Source organism: Nelumbo nucifera, chromosome 1 (assembly GCF_055504915.1).
Source record: "Nelumbo nucifera cultivar China Antique chromosome 1, China Antique-T2T, whole genome shotgun sequence".
Taxonomy (NCBI): Eukaryota; Viridiplantae; Streptophyta; class Magnoliopsida; order Proteales; family Nelumbonaceae; genus Nelumbo; species Nelumbo nucifera.
The window spans coordinates 88,377,448-88,399,644 of NC_142649.1; positions in this window are offsets into that span (position 1 = coordinate 88,377,448).

A 22,197-nucleotide genomic window follows, 5' to 3' on the forward strand; every position below is an offset into this window, starting at 1 on the left:
TTGTATGGCGTGGGACCCAAGCATTGATCTACACACCAGCCACATGGGTTCGGCCCAGCCTTTAATACAAGGCCCAGCCGAATTCACTGAAAATCTCAATGAACCCCTTGAGTCCATCATATGAACCCTATGGGCCCAACACTTACATTAAGTGGTCCCTGGGCCAAGCCATCTTATAAAAACCCAGGGACTGTGGGCAGGTGCAAGATTAGCCCATCAGGTATTATCCTAAATGGTCTTACACTTAACCTCTCAGCCCTTAATGATCAAGCACTGCCCGACAAGAGAGGACCTCTCCCTCGGCTGCAAGGAACAGTGCCGCACTCTCCTCTCACATGGATCCCGGGAATTAAAACCATTTGCAAACATTTTGAAACCGTACATATATATGTAAATATATTAATTTTGCAAAAACAAAATTCCAACGATTGAAATCAACTGCCGGCAGTTTGGTTTCCATCAGAGAGAGTGCATTCCCGATCATTACCCTTTGTCCGACAAAGTGGCTGATTCTGTCACTATGACCACCCACTCAGATGAATTCTCAAACTGCCCCAACATACCCAGGTTTTGATCCCCACTAAGGATCTCACTGATTGGCATATCAAAGGCAGCCTGATCCAGCACCTAGTGAAGTGTCATAATCGAGTCTAGGGGTCAGGTGTAACTTTCCAGTTTTGCCCATCTATCTCCAAGGTCCAGGGCAAGACTGGAAATCTGGTCCGGTTCAAGGATTCAAGTAATCCCATGCTGTATGTGCCTCGGGTCTTACCCTGATGGCTGAGACAGGCCATCCCAACACTTGGTGGCACACCAGTATCAGCCTTGGCAGGATAAATCTCCCTAGACTTATCCAGCGGCTGTGAACATTTAAAACTAACATGAGTCTCTACAAATGTCCAGTTTTAGGGTTTTACACAGAATTAAACCAAACAACATGAATCAAACATGCACTTTATTTATTTCCACTAAATAACAAAAGTACATCAAAATGATTGAAGCTAAGGGCATACAAAACTGTCTAACAGCTCCCACTTTCCACGTGTTTCTCAAACACCTTCTGTGTCAGTGGCTTAGTCAATGGGTCTGCCACATTATCCGCTGATGCTACCTTTTGAATTAGGACGTCCCCTCTACCAACGATCTCCCGCAGTACATGGTACTTCCTCTCGATGTGCTTTGACTTCGAGTGGGCCCGAGGCTCTTTAGCCTGGGCGATCGCTCCATTGTTGTCACACAACAACGGGATGGGTGATGTGCTGGATGGAATCGCTCCCAATTCGTGTATGAATTTCTTCATCCACACGGCTTCCTTGGCAGCTTCACTTGCGGCAATGTACTCGGCCTCGGTTGTGGAGTCTGCAGTGGACCCCTGTTTGCTGCTTTTCCAGCAAACAGCACACGATCCTATCGTGAAAACATACCCAGATGTAGACTTTCTATCATCTGGATCCGACTGGAAATCGGCATCGGTATACCCTAGAACATGTAGTGAACTACCATCGAATACCAGACAAAACTCTTTCGTCCTTCGAAGGTATTTGAGTATGTTCTTCACAGCGGTCCAATGCTCCTGTCCTGGGTTTGCCTGGAATCTGCTTACCACACTCACCGCCTGAGCTATGTCCGGGCGAGTGCACAACATGGCGTACATGATGCTCCCCACAGCTGAGGCATAGGGAACGTCTCTCATGCTCTCAATCTCCTCAGAAGTTTTGGGAGACATCTTCTTGGAGAGAGTGACTCCGTGCCTGAAAGGAACGTTTCCTTTCTTGGAGTTTTCCATGCTGTATCTTTTGACAATTTTGTCAATGTAAGCAGCCTGGGATAATCCAATTATCCTCTTCGATCTATCTCTATAGAGTCGAAGACCCAGTATGTATGAAGCTTCTCCAAGATCTTTCATGGAGAACTGCTGTGATAGCCATACCTTGACCGAAGTCAACATTCCTACATCATTCCCAATGAGTAGGATATCGTCCACATACAAGACTAAAAAGGTGATCTTATCCCCACTGGATTTCCTGTAAACACAGGGCTCATCCGGATTCTGCTCAAAGTCAAACGTTTTGACTGCAGAATCAAAACGGATGTTCCAACTCCTAGAAGCCTGCTTAAGTCCATATATGGATCTATTAAGTTTACATACCATGTGTTCCTGACCAGCAGCAATGAAGCCTTGCGGCTGCTGCATGTAGATATCTTCACTAAGATCTCCATTCAGGAACGCTGTTTTGACATCCATTTGCCAAATCTCGTAATCATGGTACGCTGCTACAGCTAGCAGGATCCTAATGGATTTAAGCATGGCCACCGGTGAAAAGGTTTCCTCATAGTTGATGCCTACTTTCTGAGTATACCCTTTCGCCACCAAACGAGCTTTAAAGGTCTCAATCCTGCCATCGGGGCCCTTCTTCCTCTTGTAGATCCATTTGCAACCAATTGCTTTTACCCCGGAGGGCGGATCCACTAGAGTCCAGACTCCATTGGTCTCCATTGAATCCATCTCGGCTCTCATGGCCTCCACCCACTTCTGGGAGTCTATGTCTAACATAGCTTCCGCGTAAGACACGGGATCCTCTTCACTAGTCAAGGCTTCCACCAGGTAACTATCCTGGTCATAACCATATCGGACTGGTGGTCTGGATACCCGGGTGGACCTTCTAGGTTGGTCATTACCTGGAACTTGTGGGTCATCTCCCACTGCTCCTGAGCTCTCCTCATCAAGAACTATTTCCTGACGATGGGTGTCCAGGATGTAATCGGATTCTAAGAATCGGGCGTTTCGACTGCAGAACACTTTCTGCTCACTTGGGTCATAGAATAGATAACCCACCGAATCCTTTGGGTAGCCTATAAACAGGCAACGGCTGGTTTTAGATTCCAACTTGTCCGCACTTGTTCTTTTAACGTGTGCAGGACAACCCCAAATCTTCAAGTGTCTCACACTTGGCTTCCTTCCGGTCCAAAGCTCATATGGAGTTTTCGGAACTGATTTGGTTGGAACCCTATTCAGCACGTAGGTAGCAGTCTCTAATGCGTATCCCCAAAAGGATGTGGGTAATTCTGAGCGTACGAGAAGTGACCGGACCATGTCCAACAAGGTCCAATTTCTCCTCTCTGAAACACCGTTGAGTTGAGGTGTAGCAGGAGGAGCTAGTTGTGACACTATCCCATTGGCCTTTAAGTAGTCCCTGATTTCGTCAGAGAGATACTCGCCACCTCGATCTGATCGAAGGGCCTTAATTTCTCTCCCTAACTTTTTCTCGACTTCCTGTCTGAACTCTTTGAACTTTTCAAATGATTCAGACTTATGTCTCATTAGGTACACGTAACCATATCGTGAAAAATCATCTGTAAAGGTGATGAAGTACACGTGTTGATTCCGTGTCCTAACACTCAGGGGACCACATACATCAGTATGTATTAGGTCAAGTGTGCCTGCACATCTTTCAGGCTTACCGTCAAATGGCCGCTTAGTCATCTTACCTTGGAGGCAAGGTTCACAAGTGGGAAGATTTTCTACGGTTAGAAAATCCAAAGGACCATCCTTTACCAGTCTTGTGATTCGGTCGACACCGATGTGGCCAAGTCGGTAATGCCAGAGGCACGTGAGATTTACTGTATCACGAGTCCTTTTCTTGGGATTTTCGACCGACGTAGTTTCGGTTAAGTTAGTTTCCAAAGAAGGATGCAGAACATAGAGACCGTTCTCTAGCTCCCCACATGCGATGAATTTATTATTCCGTTTAACAGTAATCATATTACTAAAGTAAACAGTATATCCATCAGCACACAATTTTGAAACAGAAATTAAATTCCTTCTCAAGTTCTGTACATAAAGACAATCTTTAAGTACAAGGACTCCTTCTTTAAAAACTAATTCTACGGTTCCTATTGCCGCAGCTGCAACACTTGCAGTTGTTCCCAAGAACAGTGTCACTTCACCTTCACTCAGCCTTCTGCTAACTTTGAACCCCTGCAGTGAGTTACACGCATGAGTTGAAGCCCCGGAGTCAACACACCAGGACACAGAAGTAACTAACATATTAGTTTCTATGACACAAGTTTCGATATTACCTTTCTTAGATTCCAGGTAGGTAGGACAGTTCCTCTTCCAGTGGCCGGTCTGCTTGCAGAAGTGACAGACATCAGATGCCTTGTTCTTCTTCTGCTTCTTGGGTTTGGTAGTCTTCTTCTGGGGCTTCTTTGCCTTTCTCTTTCTCTTGCCCGATTTGTTAGCTTCAGCAAGCATAACCACAGGCTCATCCTTCTTGAGTAAATCCTCGGCCCTCTGCAACATATTGCTGAGTTCCTGGACGCTGACATTCAGCTTATTCATATTGTAGTTCATAGTAAACGCATTGAAGGAAGAGGGCAAAGAATTTAGGATGGCATCCACTTGCGTGCCAAGATCTAGCCCGGATCCAAGAGCTTCAAGTTCGTTGATGTATCCCATCATCCGAAGACAATGGTCATGAACTTTCTGCCCTTTGGTCATCTGCGCGGTCATGAACAATTTCAGGACCTTCTGTCGAGTAGAACGGTTCTGCTCCTCATACATTGTCCTTAGACTGTCCAATATGTCCTTGGCAAGTTCGATCTGATCGAACTGCCTCTGTATTGAGTTGTCTAATGAGGCAATGACAAAGCAGCGGGCTAGGGAGTTCTTATCCTCCCAATCTTGGTAGTCCCTCCTACGGGCCTCAGAAGCCCTATCACCCGGACGTTCCGGGGCAGGATTTTTTACTACCTTGTCTAACTTTTCAGAAGTTAGGACCAGCATAAGATTTCTGTACCAGTCGGCATAGTTTGGGCCCTTAAGCTTGTTATCGTCTAGAAGCTTTGCAAATTGACCGTTTGCCATTTTCTGATAAAACAGCAAAATCATTAGTCCACAACCTTAGTTTGATTCATGTTTACCTACATAGATATGGCTTTTAATCTATGTTCCATTCCCATTTGTTCATCTTTGAGATTTCCCTCCTATCTCAGTGACGGAGACGACGAAATGTCTCTGGAAATGTGGGAAATCACATGGGGTGCGTGAAGCCAACTGTTTCAGCTGCATAACCCCACCACCTTTCTGTGACGGATCATATCCACTCATCAAATGAGTTTCCCTTTGGCCTCTGTCAGACAAGGTTCAGAGCCGTTTTCAGGTAAACCCTTCTGTCAGTGAGTGCACACCCATCATATTCAGGTTACGCCAAGGTACCGTGAGAGAGTTCCCATTTTCTGGTGAAGCCCCTCCCACATCGGTCTATGACGCCCCTATCATCTTATGAAACACTCTAACATATCCAACAGCAAATGGATAGCCCAATTTTATGGTGCGTTTCCTCATTACGGATGGACCCATCATTGTGCTAATGACGGAAGGCCTTTAGAGAGTCCATCATATGGATCTCCCTATCACTTGCATTCATATTTGCTGGAGGGAACAAACTCACGGCCTAGTTCTAATTTAGGTCAAACCAAAGTGGCTCCCACTGACTTTCATAAAGTCAGATTTCTGGTGGGCCTTCATCGGCTAGGGGTTCCGTACGCATCCCTTTTCAGGGTTGTGGGGCCCACCAGGCAAAGAGGGGGTCATCCAATGACCTTCAGGGACACCATGGCAATGATGTGCATTCAGCCATGGTGTGCGCAAGAGCCACTAACGAGTCATCACGGGCCAAGTACTTATGGCCCATGGTCGCAGCACATCAAACATCCAAACATCACATGTAAAGGAGGAATTGATCCAATCAATTAATTGCTGTAAAGCCCATTCAACGGCCCATTTAAAAACCAAGTCATTAACGATTAATGTCCACTAGGTGTATGGGCTGAATCGCAGATAGCAGTTCGGCCCATACAGCTTATCTCACAATAATGGGCTTTTGCAGTTTTAACCCTTTAAAACTGGGCTTTACAGGTGGGCTGAATTAATCCCTGTAATTGAACATCAGATTTGGAACAAAAGTGTGAGACAATTGGACTGAGAACAGCCCCTTTCGAAACCCAGATTCGGTCCAAACAGTTTAGGTCCAATCTAGTCCGAAATGGTCCAAAACTGATTTTCAATTCAAGAATTAATTATTGAATGATCTGAAATTAATAGTTTTGATTTCTAGCAAACACAAAACAATTATGGACTGTTCGCACCACCTGCAAAACAGAGGTTAATCACAAGGGTTGCAGTTTCATAAACTGCAAATCGCAGAAAACGATTTCTCCATCTGCAAATCTCCAGCGCCGCCATCTTCTTCCATCTTCTTTAATCAAGAAAAATAACAGAAATCCTATTTCTATTAATTACATTCTTGATCAAATCCTATACATTCAGTCTAAAAAATAAAAAAAATTATTTACAGACCGAATTGAATGAAATAAATAAATAGAAAAGAAAAAGGGTGCGCAGACCATCTGCGCTAAAACTGCACTGCGATCTCCAGGTTTGAACAGTCCATTAAATCAAAATAAATAAAGAACAATTCCAAATAAATTTTGGATTTAATAGAAATTAATTTCAGATCAATCGCCCTTAACAAGAAACAGTTTCTTGAAAAAAAGGAAAACAATCTGCGCAAATCTTGAAAGAACACCTTCTATCCATCTGCGCAGGGTCAGATCTGATTTTCTTTTGGTTCAAGATTCGAACCTGTGGCTCTGATACCACTGAAAGAATGGTAGGATCCATCTAATGGACGCCATAAAGGTTGCGGAATGGGTGGGGCGAATTTCAAAAATTTCCTACCTTCTCCCAACTGGGAATCATATTCCCTGAATTTAGAATACAATATTCAATGATCTACTTGAACCCTAATCAAACCAGATCTGTACCAAAAGATAAATGGGAGGATTATACCTGATCCGGAGAAGCAGTATCTCCCAAAGTTGGTGTTCACGCCCAAAGAATGCTCCAAGATCTGTCCCTGCTGAAGATGACACAGCTGTGGATGGAACAGAACCAGCAGGGTGCGTCCTACACACTGGATCCTTCACAAGAATCCCCTGGATGTACTAAACACTGAATTCTTTCAGTCTTTCTTGCAAGACTGATGTCAAGAACTGGTTTCTTGACTTTCTTTTCTGCAAAGATCAAATCTTGCAACAATGCAGATGGCGGCGGCAGGAGGAGATTTCCAGAAACGAATAGGCTGAACTGTTTTCTTTTCTGGAGAGAATGAGATCTAATCTCAATTCGCAGGAACCTTTCTTGCTTACCAGAACCTCTTGGATCGAAATCTGATTTCCCTCTCTTAGTTCATTCGAAAATCTCCTCTCTTTTCTTCTTGATTAAGAAATCTCCTAATTAGGAGTTATCCCAATCCAAATCAGTATTTGGATAGGGGATAATCTTAATCCCTTTCCCAGATAGAGTTAGCTTACTCCTGATCTTATCAGGAGGTTACCAGATTCAAATCTGATTTGAATTTGGTCTCTAAGAGTGGATAAGGCTAAGAGCCCAATCCTTTTTGCTAACTTCAATCTCAAATTCGCCCCATTGATGGGTGATCATATCAGCCCACCTCGAAATGGGCTTTTGGCCCATTAAGTATTCAGTGTTTAATTAGTTTCCAATCTGCTGCCCAGTTGGGCTTCTTTGTATGGCGTGGGACCCAAGCATTGATCTACACACCAGCCACATGGGTTCGGCCCAGCCTTTAATACAAGGCCCAGCCGAATTCACTGAAAATCTCAATGAACCCCTTGAGTCCATCGTATGAACCCTATGGGCCCAACACTTACATTAAGTGGTCCCTGGGCCAAGCCATCTTATAAAAACCCAGGGACTGTGGGCAGGTGCAAGATTAGCCCATCAGGTATTATCCTAAATGGTCTTACACTTAACCTCTCAGCCCTTAATGATCAAGCACTGCCCGACAAGAGAGGACCTCTCCCTCGGCTGCAAGGAACAGTGCCGCACTCTCCTCTCACATGGATCCCGGGAATTAAAACCATTTGCAAACATTTTGAAACCGTACATATATATGTAAATATATTAATTTTGCAAAAACAAAATTCCAACGATTGAAATCAACTGCCGGCAGTTTGGTTTCCATCAGAGAGAGTGCATTCCCGATCATTACCCTTTGTCCGACAAAGTGGCTGATTCTGTCACTATGACCACCCACTCAGATGAATTCTCAAACTGCCCCAACATACCCAGGTTTTGATCCCCACTAAGGATCTCACTGATTGGCATATCAAAGGCAGCCTGATCCAGCACCTAGTGAAGTGTCATAATCGAGTCTAGGGGTCAGGTGTAACTTTCCAGTTTTGCCCATCTATCTCCAAGGTCCAGGGCAAGACTGGAAATCTGGTCCGGTTCAAGGATTCAAGTAATCCCATGCTGTATGTGCCTCGGGTCTTACCCTGATGGCTGAGACAGGCCATCCCAACACTTGGTGGCACACCAGTATCAGCCTTGGCAGGATAAATCTCCCCAGACTTATCCAACGGCTGTGAACATTTAAAACTAACATGAGTCTCTACAAATGTCCAGTTTTAGGGTTTTACACAGAATTAAACCAAACAACATGAATCAAACATGCACTTTATTTATTTCCACTAAATAACAAAAGTACATCAAAATGATTGAAGCTAAGGGCATACAAAACTGTCTAACACCTTCTGAGGTCCCCGCTGACACTCCTGCTACCGAGGACTCAGTTGCCCCTTCCGTCGGGGGCGATGTGTAGGCTACTCGCTCTTCTGCTTATTTTTTTTTTCTTTTTTGTTCATCTTTTTTCTAAAGGACCTGGTCTTTCCATCCAAGGCCTTATATTTTGTAAGGACTGAAAATGAATATATAATGAAGCATTGCATTTTGCGTATCTTGTGCCTTTATTATTTTATCTTGCTTCTTCTTTCTTCTTTTCTTCGCTCTTTTTTTGTCTCGGGGATTGGTGTCCCCTTCCCAGAGGTCAAAAGTAGCAAAAAGGGTTGGATGAGGCCTAACTAGGTTGTCGAGGTAACAATGACCCTTTACCTCAGTGGGGAAAAGGGAGTTGCCTAGGCATTCCTAGCTTGCCCTGTCCCCTTAGGGGTTGGTTGGGCGAGGTTGAGGCGAACCATCGAGTTGCTCGGGGTTGTGTCCCACCTGACCGTTGTTGTGCTAAGTGTTGTGAAGTTGAGGTGGCCTGCTGCCGTTGGAGACTGGGGCGAGGGGTGTGGTACCTTGGCCAGCTTGGGGAGGTACATAGACTATTTTTAATGTGTTTGTTCATTATAGGCCGGCGATACTGGCTGATACTTGCAGCCAAGGCCCCTATTAGTCCTTGCCTTAGCGGAAAGGCTAGGCGGATGTTCAACTCGTGAAGAATCGTGTCTTCAGACCACAGTCTATTCCGAGCATGAGGCCTTAGGGGAGTCTATATGCATCGGCTGGTCGTGTGGCCAAGGGGTCTTGGCCATTTGTAAAAAATAAGAACTTGTACATTAAAACACTGGGCCGAGGGGGAGGAACTTTGCACTAACATTTATTGTTTAGTCAATTGGTATTACATTCACTAGTAATACATCTGGAGATTCTCTGAGTTCCATGTCTGAGGGACTGGTCTTCCATTTAAGTGTTCGAGCTGAAATGTGCCAGGGATGTCAACTTGCTTAACTTTGTAGGGACCTTCCTAGTTGGAATCAAGCTTGCCTACACCAAGCTTGGGCACCATGACTTTCCTGAGGACGAGGTCTCCTTCTCTATAGTGTCTTTCTTTCACCCTTGATTTGTAGTAGCGAGTCACTCTCTGTTGATAGGCTACTACTCTGATCTGTGTCTGTTTTTGGACTTCTTCCAATAGGTCTAGATTTGTTCTAAGTTCTTCACTATTCTCGACTTCATTATACGCCTCGGTTCATCGATTTCTGCTGGAATGACGGCCTCAGTGCCGTAGGTTAGGTTGAACGGGGTTCCCCCATGGCTGTCCGAGGTGTTGTTCGGTAAGCCCACTGGACACTACTCAGTTTATCAGCCCAGAGGCATTTGGCTCTGTCGAGTCTGGTCTTCAACCCATCTAGAATATTTTGGTTGGTGACTTCGGCTAGGCCGTTCATCTGAGGGTAGCTTACCGAGGTGTACTGTTGTTTGATGCTGACGGAGGTACACCATTCTCAGAACCTTGCATCGTCGAACTGCTTTTCGTTGTCGGTGACTAGCATTTGAGGGAGGCTGCAATGGCAGATAATGTTCTTCTAGAAGAAATTTTATATCATTCTAGCAATGATGGTAGCTAAGGACTCGACTTTAACCCATTTGGTGAAGTAGTCAAGGGCGACGATGAGGTATTTTCTGTTTCCTATGGCTTGAGGGAAGGGCTGAGGAGATCCATGCCCCACTTGGCAAAGGGCCAAGGGCTGTTGAGGGCCGACAAGGTTGTGGCTAGTCAGTGGGAGATGTTGGAGTGTCTCTGGCACTGGTCACACTTTTGTACTAACTCGGTTGCATCCTTTTGAACATCGGCCAGAAGTACCCTTGCCTTAGTGCTTTTTGGGCCAAGGCTCTGCCTCCAAGGTGGTTACCATAGATGCCTTCATGAATCTCGCACATACTCGCCCTCCTCTCGGTGGAGGCATCGGAGGTTGGGCAATGTGAAAGATCTTTTGTACAGCTTCCCTTCAAGCAATGTGTAGTGGGCAGCCTTTCTTCGGATTCACCTAGCCTGGTTTCTATCTTCGGGTAGCTTCTCAGTTAGGAGAAAGGTGATGATGGGATCCATCCAAGATGGCTCAACTTGCACTAGAAGTATCTCGAATTCTTTGATTGTAGGCCAAGCTAATTTTTCCATGCATACAGTGCAGCCAAGGGCTGGCCAGAGGTGCTTGCCAACTTTGATAGGGTGTCGGTTCTCATGTTCTTGGACTGCGAGACCTGTCGCAAGGAGAACTGCTGGAAGTGGTGGGTGAGCTCTTGCACCTTGGTTAGATATTTGGCCACGCTCTGCTCCCTGGCCTTGTACTGACCATTGACTTGGTTCACTACCAACTGGGAGTCACTAAAGACCTCAATGTCTTTGGAGCCGAGGTCTTTCACGAGCTGCAATCCAGCGAGGAGGGCTTTGTACTCGGCTTTGTTGTTGGATGTAGAGAAGTCAAACCTCAATGCGTACTCTATTTTAGTGTTGTCCGGGGTGAGGAGTATAAGGCTGGCACCACTTCCCTTGGAGTTGGATGATCCATCGACAAACAACTTCCAGGTGGGGCGAGCTTCCTCCGCCGGTTGAGGCCTTTCTTCCTCTTCTGCTTCAGGGGTTCAACTAACGGCTCAATTGAAGGTGCATTCTGCCATGAAGTTGACCAGGTTTTGTACTTTGATTGTGGGCCTCGACTAGTATTTCAAATCAAACTCAAACAACTCGACAACCCACTTGATTAGTCATCCCGAGGCTTCAGGTTTGGCAAGGATGAGTTTGAGAGGTTGATTGGTCAGGACCGTAATGGTGTGAGCTTGAAAGTATGGCCTGAGCTTCCTGGTCAAGACCACCAAGGTGAAGGCCAACTTCTCCACTTTGGGATATATGGTCTTGGCATCACAGAGAACCTTACTAAGCTAGTAGATTGGTCTTTGCACTCTATCTTCTCTGATTAGTACCGAGCTGATGGCCTCATCCCTGGATGAGAGGTATAAGTATAAGACATTTCCTAGGAGTGGCTGAGTGAGGAGGGGAGGCGAAGTACAACTTCAACTCTTCAAAGAAGTGCTAACATTCTTCTGTCCATTGAAAGTCTTCCAACATTTTGATGGCCTAGAAGAAGGGTAGACATCGGTCGACTGATTTCGACATGAAGCAGTTGAGGGCAGCCACTCGGCCGATAAGCCTTTGGGTTTCCTTGACCGACCGAGGTGGGGCCATATCCAGGATAGCTCGGATCTTTTCTGGTTGGCTTCTATACCTTGTGTGACAACGAAGCCTAGGAACTTGCCTGATATGACGCCGAAGGCACACTTACTGGGATTGAGCTTCATGTTATACCTCCGCAAGGTGTCAAAGGGCTCGGCTAGGTCTGAGGTGTGTTGATCGGCTCTCAGGCTCTTCACCACCATATCGTCCACATAGGCTTTGACGTTTCTCCCCATCTGATTCTTGAAAACCTTATTCACGTTTCTCCCCACCATAATAGTATGTGTCATGCTCAGTGATGAATTAGGTCTTCTCTTCATCCTTGGGGTGCATCTTGATCTGATTGTATGTGGAGAAGGCATCCATGAAGCTAAGTAGCTCGTACCCTGCGGTGGCATCGACGAGGTGGTCTATCCTTGGCAAAGGAAAATTGTCCTTGGGGCAGGCTCGGTTGAGGTTTGTGAAGTCAATACAGATCCACAATTTCCCATTAGATTTCTTTACCATAACCACATTTGAGAACCACTTAGGTAGTCTACCTCTCGGGTGAAGCCGACGTCGATTAGTTTGTCAACTTCCTCTCCTATGGCCTTCTAACGCTCTAATGCAAAGTTCCTCTTTCTTTGTTGAACTTGCCTAGAGCTCAGGTCTACGCTCAACTTGTGAGTGATGACCGAAGGGTCAATTCCAGGCATGTCAGCGGTAGACCAAGCAAAGATGTCGACATTAATTCTAAGGAAACTTGCTAGCTTGGATAGGCTCTCTAGGGGAAGGTTGGACCCAACATGGACTGTCTTTTCGAGCTCGGCCTCGTCTAGGGGGACTGAGACGGGTCCTCAGCCAGTTGGCCTTGGCTCGTTGGCTCCTCCCTGAGGTAGGCCCTCAAGTGGTAATGCTTCCTTGTTTCTACCCTTCAGTGCTGCCACATAGCATTGCTGGGTGGCTTGCTGGTCCCCCTGAATGACTCCGACACCGTGCTCAGTGGGGAATTTGAGGGTGAGGTGGTAGGAGGAGATGGCTACCATGAGTGTGTGGAGGGTTGGCCTCCTGATGATGGCGTTATAGGGGGAGCCAATCCTCATGACTAGGAATTCATTCATCCTCATCAACTACCAAGGCTCTATCCCCATCATAACGAGTAGGGTGATTCTTCCTTCTGGCCTGACCACGTTGCTGGAGAAGACGACGAGTGGTACGTCAGTGGGCTGAAGGCACTCGGGCTAGGGGTGATCATTTCAGCCTGGCCCGACTTGGCCCGTAAATTTCGGGCTTGGGCCTAGGTTTTGTGTTCAGGCCTGACTCGGCCCGAGCACACATCAAGCCCGCAAATTTTAGGGTCGGGCTTGGAATTAATACTTTAAGCTCGGCCCGACCCGCATATATTTAAACTTACACATTTTGTGTATAATGTATACATATGTATACATGTTATTTTACATTAGATTATATATTCTATATATAAATATTATAATATGACATGTATAATTTATATTATATGTAATACTTTATATTATATAATGTATAAAATAAGCTTGTATGCATGTTATGTCATTTAATATAAAATATTATAAATACGTAATGTTTTATATATGGAAGACATTGGCCCAAAATCAGGCTCTGCTCGGTCTAGGCCCATGTAGACCTGAGCTAGGGCTTATGTTTCAGGCCCGAAACCCCGAGCCGAACCGGGCTAGACCTGGGCCTAGCTTGGGTGTCAGCTTCATCTTTTTAAGTGCATTGTAGAAGAGGATATTGGTCGAGGAGCCGCTGTCCACTACAATCCTCTTCACCATAAAATTTGCTATGATAGTCGAGATCACAAACGCATCATCATGGGGGACTGAGATCCCCTTCAAGTCCTCATTTGTGAATGCGAGGGCTTCTTCTTGTGTTGGCTTCTTGGGAGCTGGTCCCTGGATGTTTTGTCTTGCGTAGGCCTTGCGAGCCGAGGTCAAGGTTCCACCCGTGGCCATGCCCCCGGTGATGATGTCTATGACACCGGCCATCTATTGGTGCTACTACTGCTGCTACGAGGACGAGGCCTCAGCCTCGCCTCCAACGTACTGCTTGAGGTGGCTGCAAAGGTTGAGGGACTCTATTTCATTTTTCAACTCATAGATGTTCTCGGTGTTGTGGCTGGTTGCGCGGTGGTACTTGTAGTATTTTTTCGAGTTTCCCCTCTTGGGGTTCCTCTTCATCTTCTTTGGCACTTCATGTATTCCTCCTTCCCAACCTGCATTAGGATCTGCATCCGGGTGGATTTGAGTGGCGTGTACTAATTGTAAGCCAGGGACAGGCCGGTGGCTTTTTGTTGTCCTTGTTAGACAGTTTTGTATGCCCTTAGCTTCAATCAGAATGATGTACTTTATGAGTTTATTGTAAATGAATAAAGATACATATTTGATTCATGTTCCCTTGGTATGTTTCTGTGTAATACCCTTAAACTGGACACTTAATGAGACTCGTGTTAGTTTAGAATGTTCACAGCCAGTGGGTCGGTCTGGGGAGACCTATCCTGACAAGGCTGACACTGTGGTGCCACCAAGTCGGTTGGGGTGGCCTGTCTCAGCTGCCAGGGTGAGACCCTAGGCACATACAGTGTAGGATTAATTGAATCTTTGAACTGGACCAGATTTCCAGTATTGCCCTGGACCTTGGAGATTGATGGGCAAAACTGGAAAGTTACACCCAACCCCTAGACTCGATTATGATACTACACTAGGTGTCGGATTGGGCTGTCTTTGATGTACCAATCAGTGAGATCCTTAGCGGGGGTCAAAACCTGGGTATGTTGGGACAGTCCGAGAATTCATCTGAGTGGGTGATCATAGTGACAGGATCAGCCCCTTTGTCGGACAAAGGTAATGATCGGGGATGCACTCTCACTGATGGAAACCAAGACTGCCGGCAGCCGATTTCAACCGTTGAGATTTGTTTTGCAAAATATATTTTATATAAGATATAAAAATATATATATTATGGTTTCTAAAATGTTTGCAAAAGGTTTTAATTCCCGGAATCCATATAACTGGAGAGTGCAACACTGTTCCTTGCAGCCGAGGGAGAGGTCCTCTCTTGTCGGGCAGTGTATGATCATTATGAGCTGAGAGGTTAAGTGTAAGACCATTGAGGATAATACCTGATGGGCTAATCTTGCATCTGCCCACAGTCCCTGGGTGTTACAAGGTGGCTTGGCCCAGGGACCACTTAGTGTAAGTGTTGGGCCCATAGAGCCCATTTGATGGGTTTCAGGGGGTGCACTGTCATTAACAATGTATTCGGCCAGACCTTGTAACAAAGGCTGGGCCGAACCCATGTGGCTGATGTGTAGATCAATGCTTGGGTCCCACGCCATACAAGGAAGCCCAACTGGGCAGTAATTTGGAAGCCTTTTGAGTACATAACCTTAAATGGGCCTTAAGCCCATTTCGAACTGGGCTGATTTGATCAGTCATTTAAAGGGGGCGAATTCTAAAGAGGGTCAGCTGAAAGGATTGGGCTTAGACCCTATCCACTCAGAGAGTCCAAGATCTAAATGGGATTTAGATCTGGAAACCTCCTAATTAGATTAGGAGACAGCTGATCTTATCTACAGATGAGATAAGGGTTATCCCTTATCACTAAGGGACTTCTAACCCAAATATGATTTGGATTAGCAGCTCCTAATCTGATTAGGAGCTGATCCCTTTTGAGATTATAAAAGGGGAAGGGGGCGGCAGCCTACCACACAACAACATCCATAGCATTCTTCTCTTTGAAGAAAGAGAGATTGAGAGATTTCCTGCATACTGCGAATTCTCTCCTGCCGCCACCTTCCTGCTTTTGCCATTCCTTCAGTTCGATCTCCAGTTCTTGGGAGCAATCAAGATTGGATCTTGATTTCAATCTTTTAAGGAAAAGATTGGTTGGAGCTGTACTCAAGTCGTCCAGTTGATTCTTGTGAAGGGTCAAGTTCTTTTGAAGAACATTGCTGATTCTGCTCCATCCTTCACTGCGCCATCTTCAGTGGGAGCAGTTTTTGGATCCTTCCTTGGGCGTGAACACCTCCATTGGGAGAAAGTATTTCTCCGTATCAGGTATAATCCTCTCCCACTCCTTTTGGTTCAGATCTGGTTCAGTTTATGGTTCAAGATTGATCCTTGAAAATATGATTTTCTAAATAGGGAATACGATTACCAGTTGAAGGGAGAGAAAAATTTTTGAAATTCGCCCCTTATTCCGCAATCTTTGGGCGTCCATAGGATGGATCTCTCATCCCTTCAGTCCTTTCTATTATTGTTGCCGCTATTGCGGTTCCCCTCTTGGGGTTCCTCTTCATCTTCTTTGGCACTTCATGTATTCTTCCTTCCCAACCTGCATTAGGATCTGCGTCCAGGTGGAGTTGAGTGGCATGTACTAATTGTAAGCCAGGGCCAGGCCACTGGCTTTTTGTTGTCCTTTCTATTATTGTTGCCGTTGTTGCGGTGGTCCCCATTCCTTCTCTTCTTCTTAGGGCCTCCATGATGGCAGTCGGCCTCTCCTTCCTAACAGTCGCCAGCTGAGGCCTCCTCGGCGGTGATGTACTTCTGATCCTTCTTGAGAAATTCCGCCTTGGACTTCAGCGGGGTCTTGACTACCGAGCAATTGAGGGTCGAGCCGAGTAGGAGGCCGTTGATGGTGGTGTGCAAGGAGACCATGGGGCCGAGATCTTGGACCTCCAGCTCTTCTTTCTTAAAGTGGTCGATGTAGGACCGTAGACTCTCGCCACTCTTTTGTTTGATAGCCATCAGGGAAACGACGCTCTTCTGGCATCGCTTATTGCTGATGAAATGAGCGAGGAAGAGGCTGGCAAATTGCTCCCACGAATCGACGGAGCAAGGAGAGAGCCCAAAGAACCATCGGCGGGCTGCCCCCTTGAAGGTCACTTGGAAAGTCCGGCACATCAAGGAATCAGAGTATCCATAAAGGAGCATGAGCGCCTTGAAACTTTCCAAATGGTTGATGCATAATTGCTACACTAGCAAGTGCACTAGCCGCTCAAGTAATAAAGTGATGAATAGAGTATCATTCTCATGAGGACTTATACAACAACTACTAGTAATATATCAGCCATCTATTATCTGATAAACCAAATTATAAATCTAATGCAAATCTGAAATCCTAACTACAAAACTATTTCTAAGGAATTGGATCAAACACCTTGCATGCAAGTTGAGAGGACAAGCTAAAAATACACAAAAATTGATTCAACAATTAGTTCTCTAGGTCATTCGATTAGATTAGGATTCAACCTTGGTTTGGTGAAACCCTAAGGCAATGAACAACCTCTCTCAAGCGCATGTTCATTCTATGCATGAGTGATGATTCTTCTATCTCTAGCAAGAATCTAACCCCCATGCATGCATTAAGACCTAACAATTCTAGGGCATCATTTCAGCTGAATGAACCCCAACCGAATTGTGCAAGTTATCTCTAACCTCGCACTCAATTCGGTTCTTGATTAGCAGATCCGAAATTCTAGAGTCTTTCTCAAGCATTCTAGAACTTACAAGAATGAAGAACAGTTCGGCCAAACCGAATTAATGTTGCCTGAATTCTTTATCAAGCAATTCAAACATGAAAAAATCAAGATCTGAAATTGCAAAACAACAATTCGGCTAGCAGTTCTAACAATCAAATTCCTAATACAAGAAATTTCAAGATTGCATCTAATCCATTCAAATGAACCTAGAAAGCTAATTATAGATCTGAAATTACAGAAATCATGCTTCAATTACAACAAGAAAGAAAAATTAATGGAGAAATTACATATAATCCCTAGCTGAATTCGATTACCAAATGTGTAGAAATCAAGGAAGAAGACAACCTAGATCTCCAATGGCTTCTTTTCCTTTCAAATTCATCTTCTTCTCCTCTTGAAGTTGCTTGAATCTCCTTTCTTCTCCTCTCTTGCGCCTATCTCTCTCTTCTCCCTTCAAGAATTCAGTTCAAAGAGTTTTCTCCTCAAAGGGCTTGAACCACAAGGTGCTGAACATCATTTTCCTCTAAGAGACCTCCTTAAATAGTTTTTCCTTTCAGCTCTCCAAGAATTCTAGAAGCTGCCGCCCTTAGCCTCTCTTGAACTTTCTAGAATTTGCTGCCCCTAGCCTCTCTTGAACCTTCTAGAATTTGCTCCCCCTAGCTTCTCTTGAACTCTCTAGAAGTTGCCGCCCCTAGCTTCTTTTGGGCTGCTCTTGAGCTGCAATTTGGGCTGCTCTTGAGCTGTAAATGGGCCTCCTCCTTGCTAGGCCGAATAGGCTCCCTTGGAAGGCTGCGGCTGGGCTCTCTCTTTGGGCTCTCCGAAAGAGTGTTGCATGGGCTTTAAGAGCCGAATAGCCCTCTTTTGACCTCTCGGCTGGGCCTTGCTCCTAGCTGGGCTATATTACCTCCAATTTGGCCTCTTTTAGCATGGTTTTATGTTCTTTTTCCCTTAGACTTGTCGCTTTTGATAATTTCCTGAAATCAAGCTAAATTGGGATAAGAATTCACACAAATCAACATCAAAACCATGCCTAAACACCAGAATTTATATGTAAATTGTGCACACATCAAACACCCCCACACTTAAGCTTTTGCTTGTCCTCAAGCAAAGACATCACCAATAAACAGATCATCCCCCCTTATTCTCACCATTTACCAGATGAATTTTTAGGGGGAGAATGCATTGAGTGGTCGAGAAACTTGTGTAAGTATTATGCTCTATTCCTGTGAACTACCATTCTTATCACATACATAAGAGCCAACGAAGGGGGAGAATATGAGATTTTCAAGTTCCAACTTTCACTCCCATTCAATATGTAGATCAGCTCCTTGACTGCCAAAATTAACCATCACTTTGAGATAGGTCTCAAATCTGTAACTGCACGTCATTGAGTGTTTAACCACATTTTGTCCCATTGAACCTCAGCCGTCACCGAATTCTTTTCTTTTCTTTCCCCAATTTTTTGGTGTGAGTGCATTTTATGCTCCATCTCACACTTTTTTACTTCTTTTGGTGTGAGTGCATTTTATGCTCCATCTCACACTTTTTTCTTTTTCTTTTACAGTTGTTGAATCTCATGCATTAACAGTTCAGATGTGAATTAGCTCAAATGACCATTAATAATTCAATCAAGTGCCTCATACATATGAAGGTAGTTAGGGTTGGTCACGATGAAAGTCATATTCAACTCCCTTAACCTCATGCATTGTGCTAAGTTGGATCGTTCACAAAAATCAATGCAAACACATATAGTGGTCTCCCTCAATTCATTGTATTCCCTCTTTGAATTCACCTAATAAACAACAATGATCTTAAGGGGATTTTCAGTTTATTTGGTCTATCAATGCATGTATCTAAGTGCTTGGGATGATTGAGGTGCATGGTTACAGCCCAACACCCTCACACTTAGGATGAACATTGTCCTCAATGTTCCTAGGTTAGGGAGTAACAATAAATCCAGCAATGAAGGTAATTGCACGAAGAACATTATCAATCAATGAGAGGGGTTAGAGGACTTCCCTGAAGTTCCTTTAGAATTCTGCAATAGCTCTTGTGATGGGCATCCTCTAGATGCTAAGAATCACATAAAACGAGAGAGAGAGATCAGCAACTTACTTAATAAATACTAACTAAACTCAACTGATTTGAATAAGAAAAGCAGAAAACAAAAAACAAGTGAGTTTATGACTAAAAATCTGAATTGGGTTGCCTCCCAACAAGCGCTTGTTTTTGGTTTGAAGCTCGACCTTCTAGTGAGGTGCTGACTGAAAGAATGGTAGGATCCATCTAATGGACGCCATAAAGGTTGCGGAATGGGTGGGGCGAATTTCAAAAATTTCCTACCTTCTCCCAACTGGGAATCATATTCCCTGAATTTAGAATACAATATTCAAGGATCTACTTGAACCCTAATCAAACCAGATCTGTACCAAAAGATAAATGGGAGGATTATACCTGATCCGGAGAAGCAGTATCTCCCAAAGTTGGTGTTCACGCCCAAAGAATGCTCCAAGATCTGTCCCTGCTGAAGATGACACAGCTGTGGATGGAACAGAACCAGCAGGGTGCGTCCTACACACTGGATCCTTCACAAGAATCCCCTGGATGTACTAAACACTGAATTCTCTCAGTCTTTCTTGCAAGACTGATGTCAAGAACTGGTTTCTTGACTTTCTTTTCTGCAAAGATCAAGTCTTGCAACAATGCAGATGGCGGCGGCAGGAGGAGATTTCCAGAAACGAAAAGGTTGAACTGTTTTCTTTTCTGGAGAGAATGAGATCTAATCTCAATTCGCAGGAACCCTTCTTGCTTACCAAAAAAAACTTGGATCGAAATCTGATTTCTCTTTCTTGGATCATTCGAAAATCTCCTCCCTTTCTTCTTGATTAAGAAATCTCCTAATTAGGAGTTATCTCAATCCAAATCAGTATTTGGATAGGGGATAATCTTAATCCCTTTCCCAGATAGAGTTAGCTTACTCCTGATCTTATCAGGAGGTTACCAGATTCAAATCTGATTTGAATTTGGTCTCTAAGAGTGGATAAGGCTAAGAGCCCAATCCTTTTTGCTAACTTCAATCTCAAATTCGCCCCATTGATGGGTGATCATATCAGCCCACCTCGAAATGGGTTTTTGGCCCATTAAGTATTCAGTGTTTAATTAGTTTCCAATCTGCTGCCCAGTTGGGCTTCTTTGTATGGCGTGGGACCCAAGCATTGATCTACACACCAGCCACATGGGTTCGGCCCAGCCTTTAATACAAGGCCCAGCCGAATTCACTGAAAATCTCAATGAACCCCTTGAGTCCATCGTATGAACCCTATGGGCCCAACACTTACATTAAGTGGTCCCTGGGCCAAGCCATCTTATAAAAACCCAGGGACTGTGGGCAGGTGCAAGATTAGCCCATCAGGTATTATCCTAAATGGTCTTACACTTAACCTCTCAGCCCTTAATGATCAAGCACTGCCCGACAAGAGAGGACCTCTCCCTCGGCTGCAAGGAACAGTGCCGCACTCTCCTCTCACATGGATCCCGGGAATTAAAACCATTTGCAAACATTTTGAAACCGTACATATATATGTAAATATATTAATTTTGCAAAAACAAAATTCCAACGATTGAAATCAACTGCCGGCAGTTTGGTTTCCATCAGAGAGAGTGCATTCCCGATCATTACCCTTTGTCCGACAAAGTGGCTGATTCTGTCACTATGACCACCCACTCAGATGAATTCTCAAACTGCCCCAACATACCCAAGTTTTGATCCCCACTAAGGATCTCACTGATTGGCATATCAAAGGCAGCCTGATCCAGCACCTAGTGAAGTGTCATAATCGAGTCTAGGGGTCAGGTGTAACTTTCCAGTTTTGCCCATCTGTCTCCAAGGTCCAAGGCAAGACTGGAAATCTGGTCCGGTTCAAGGATTCAAGTAATCCCATGCTGTATGTGCCTCGGGTCTTACCCTGATGGCTGAGACAGGCCATACCAACACTTGGTGGCACACCAGTATCAGCCTTGGCAGGATAAATCTCCCCAGACTTATCCAACGGCTGTGAACATTTAAAACTAACATGAGTCTCTACAAATGTCCAGTTTTAGGGTTTTACACAGAATTAAACCAAACAACATGAATCAAACATGCACTTTATTTATTTCCACTAAATAACAAAAGTACATCAAAATGATTGAAGCTAAGGGCCTACAAAACTGTCTAACACTGACCGCTGGCCTAAAAACATCCACCAACCTCATCATCAATGACACCTTCTGAGCTAAAGCTGTCATGTGTTCTTGAGACACCCTCAACAACTTTTCTCTTTGCAAAGGGCTCAAATCTGCTGATATGATTACTGGTAGTGCTGATGGAGCCTTTAAGAAAGCATAATCTAGATGTGGAGGGGGTTGCTTCAGCTCAAGGGAGAGTGGCTCTTGAGTTGAAGGCTTGCTTATTGGTATTGGTAGGGTATCCAAGCCATCCAACTTGAGACACTCTTTCCCTTGAAAATGTGGATTGGCATTCAAGTATGCTGCCATGCCTTGTATCTCTTCATTCTCCTCCCTTGCAGCTCCTCCCTCTTGTATGCCAAGCTCAAGGGTGTCAGCCAACTTGCTAACATTGTTTTTCAGCCCTTGCCTTCTTCTCCACCTTTGGAAGCTCCTCACCACCTCTTGGATTCAATTCAGTATTACCTGGTAGAGTGCCCGGTATTCTTGCTGAAATCATTTGTGCCAACTACCCGACTTGCTTCTCCAAGTTCTTTATTGCTGCTTCGTTATTCTGAAATCTAGTTTCAGCACTAGCTATGAACTTGGTCATCAGCTCCTCTAGGTTAGATTCTTGTTCCAGCTAATGGAAGTTTTGGAGGAAAG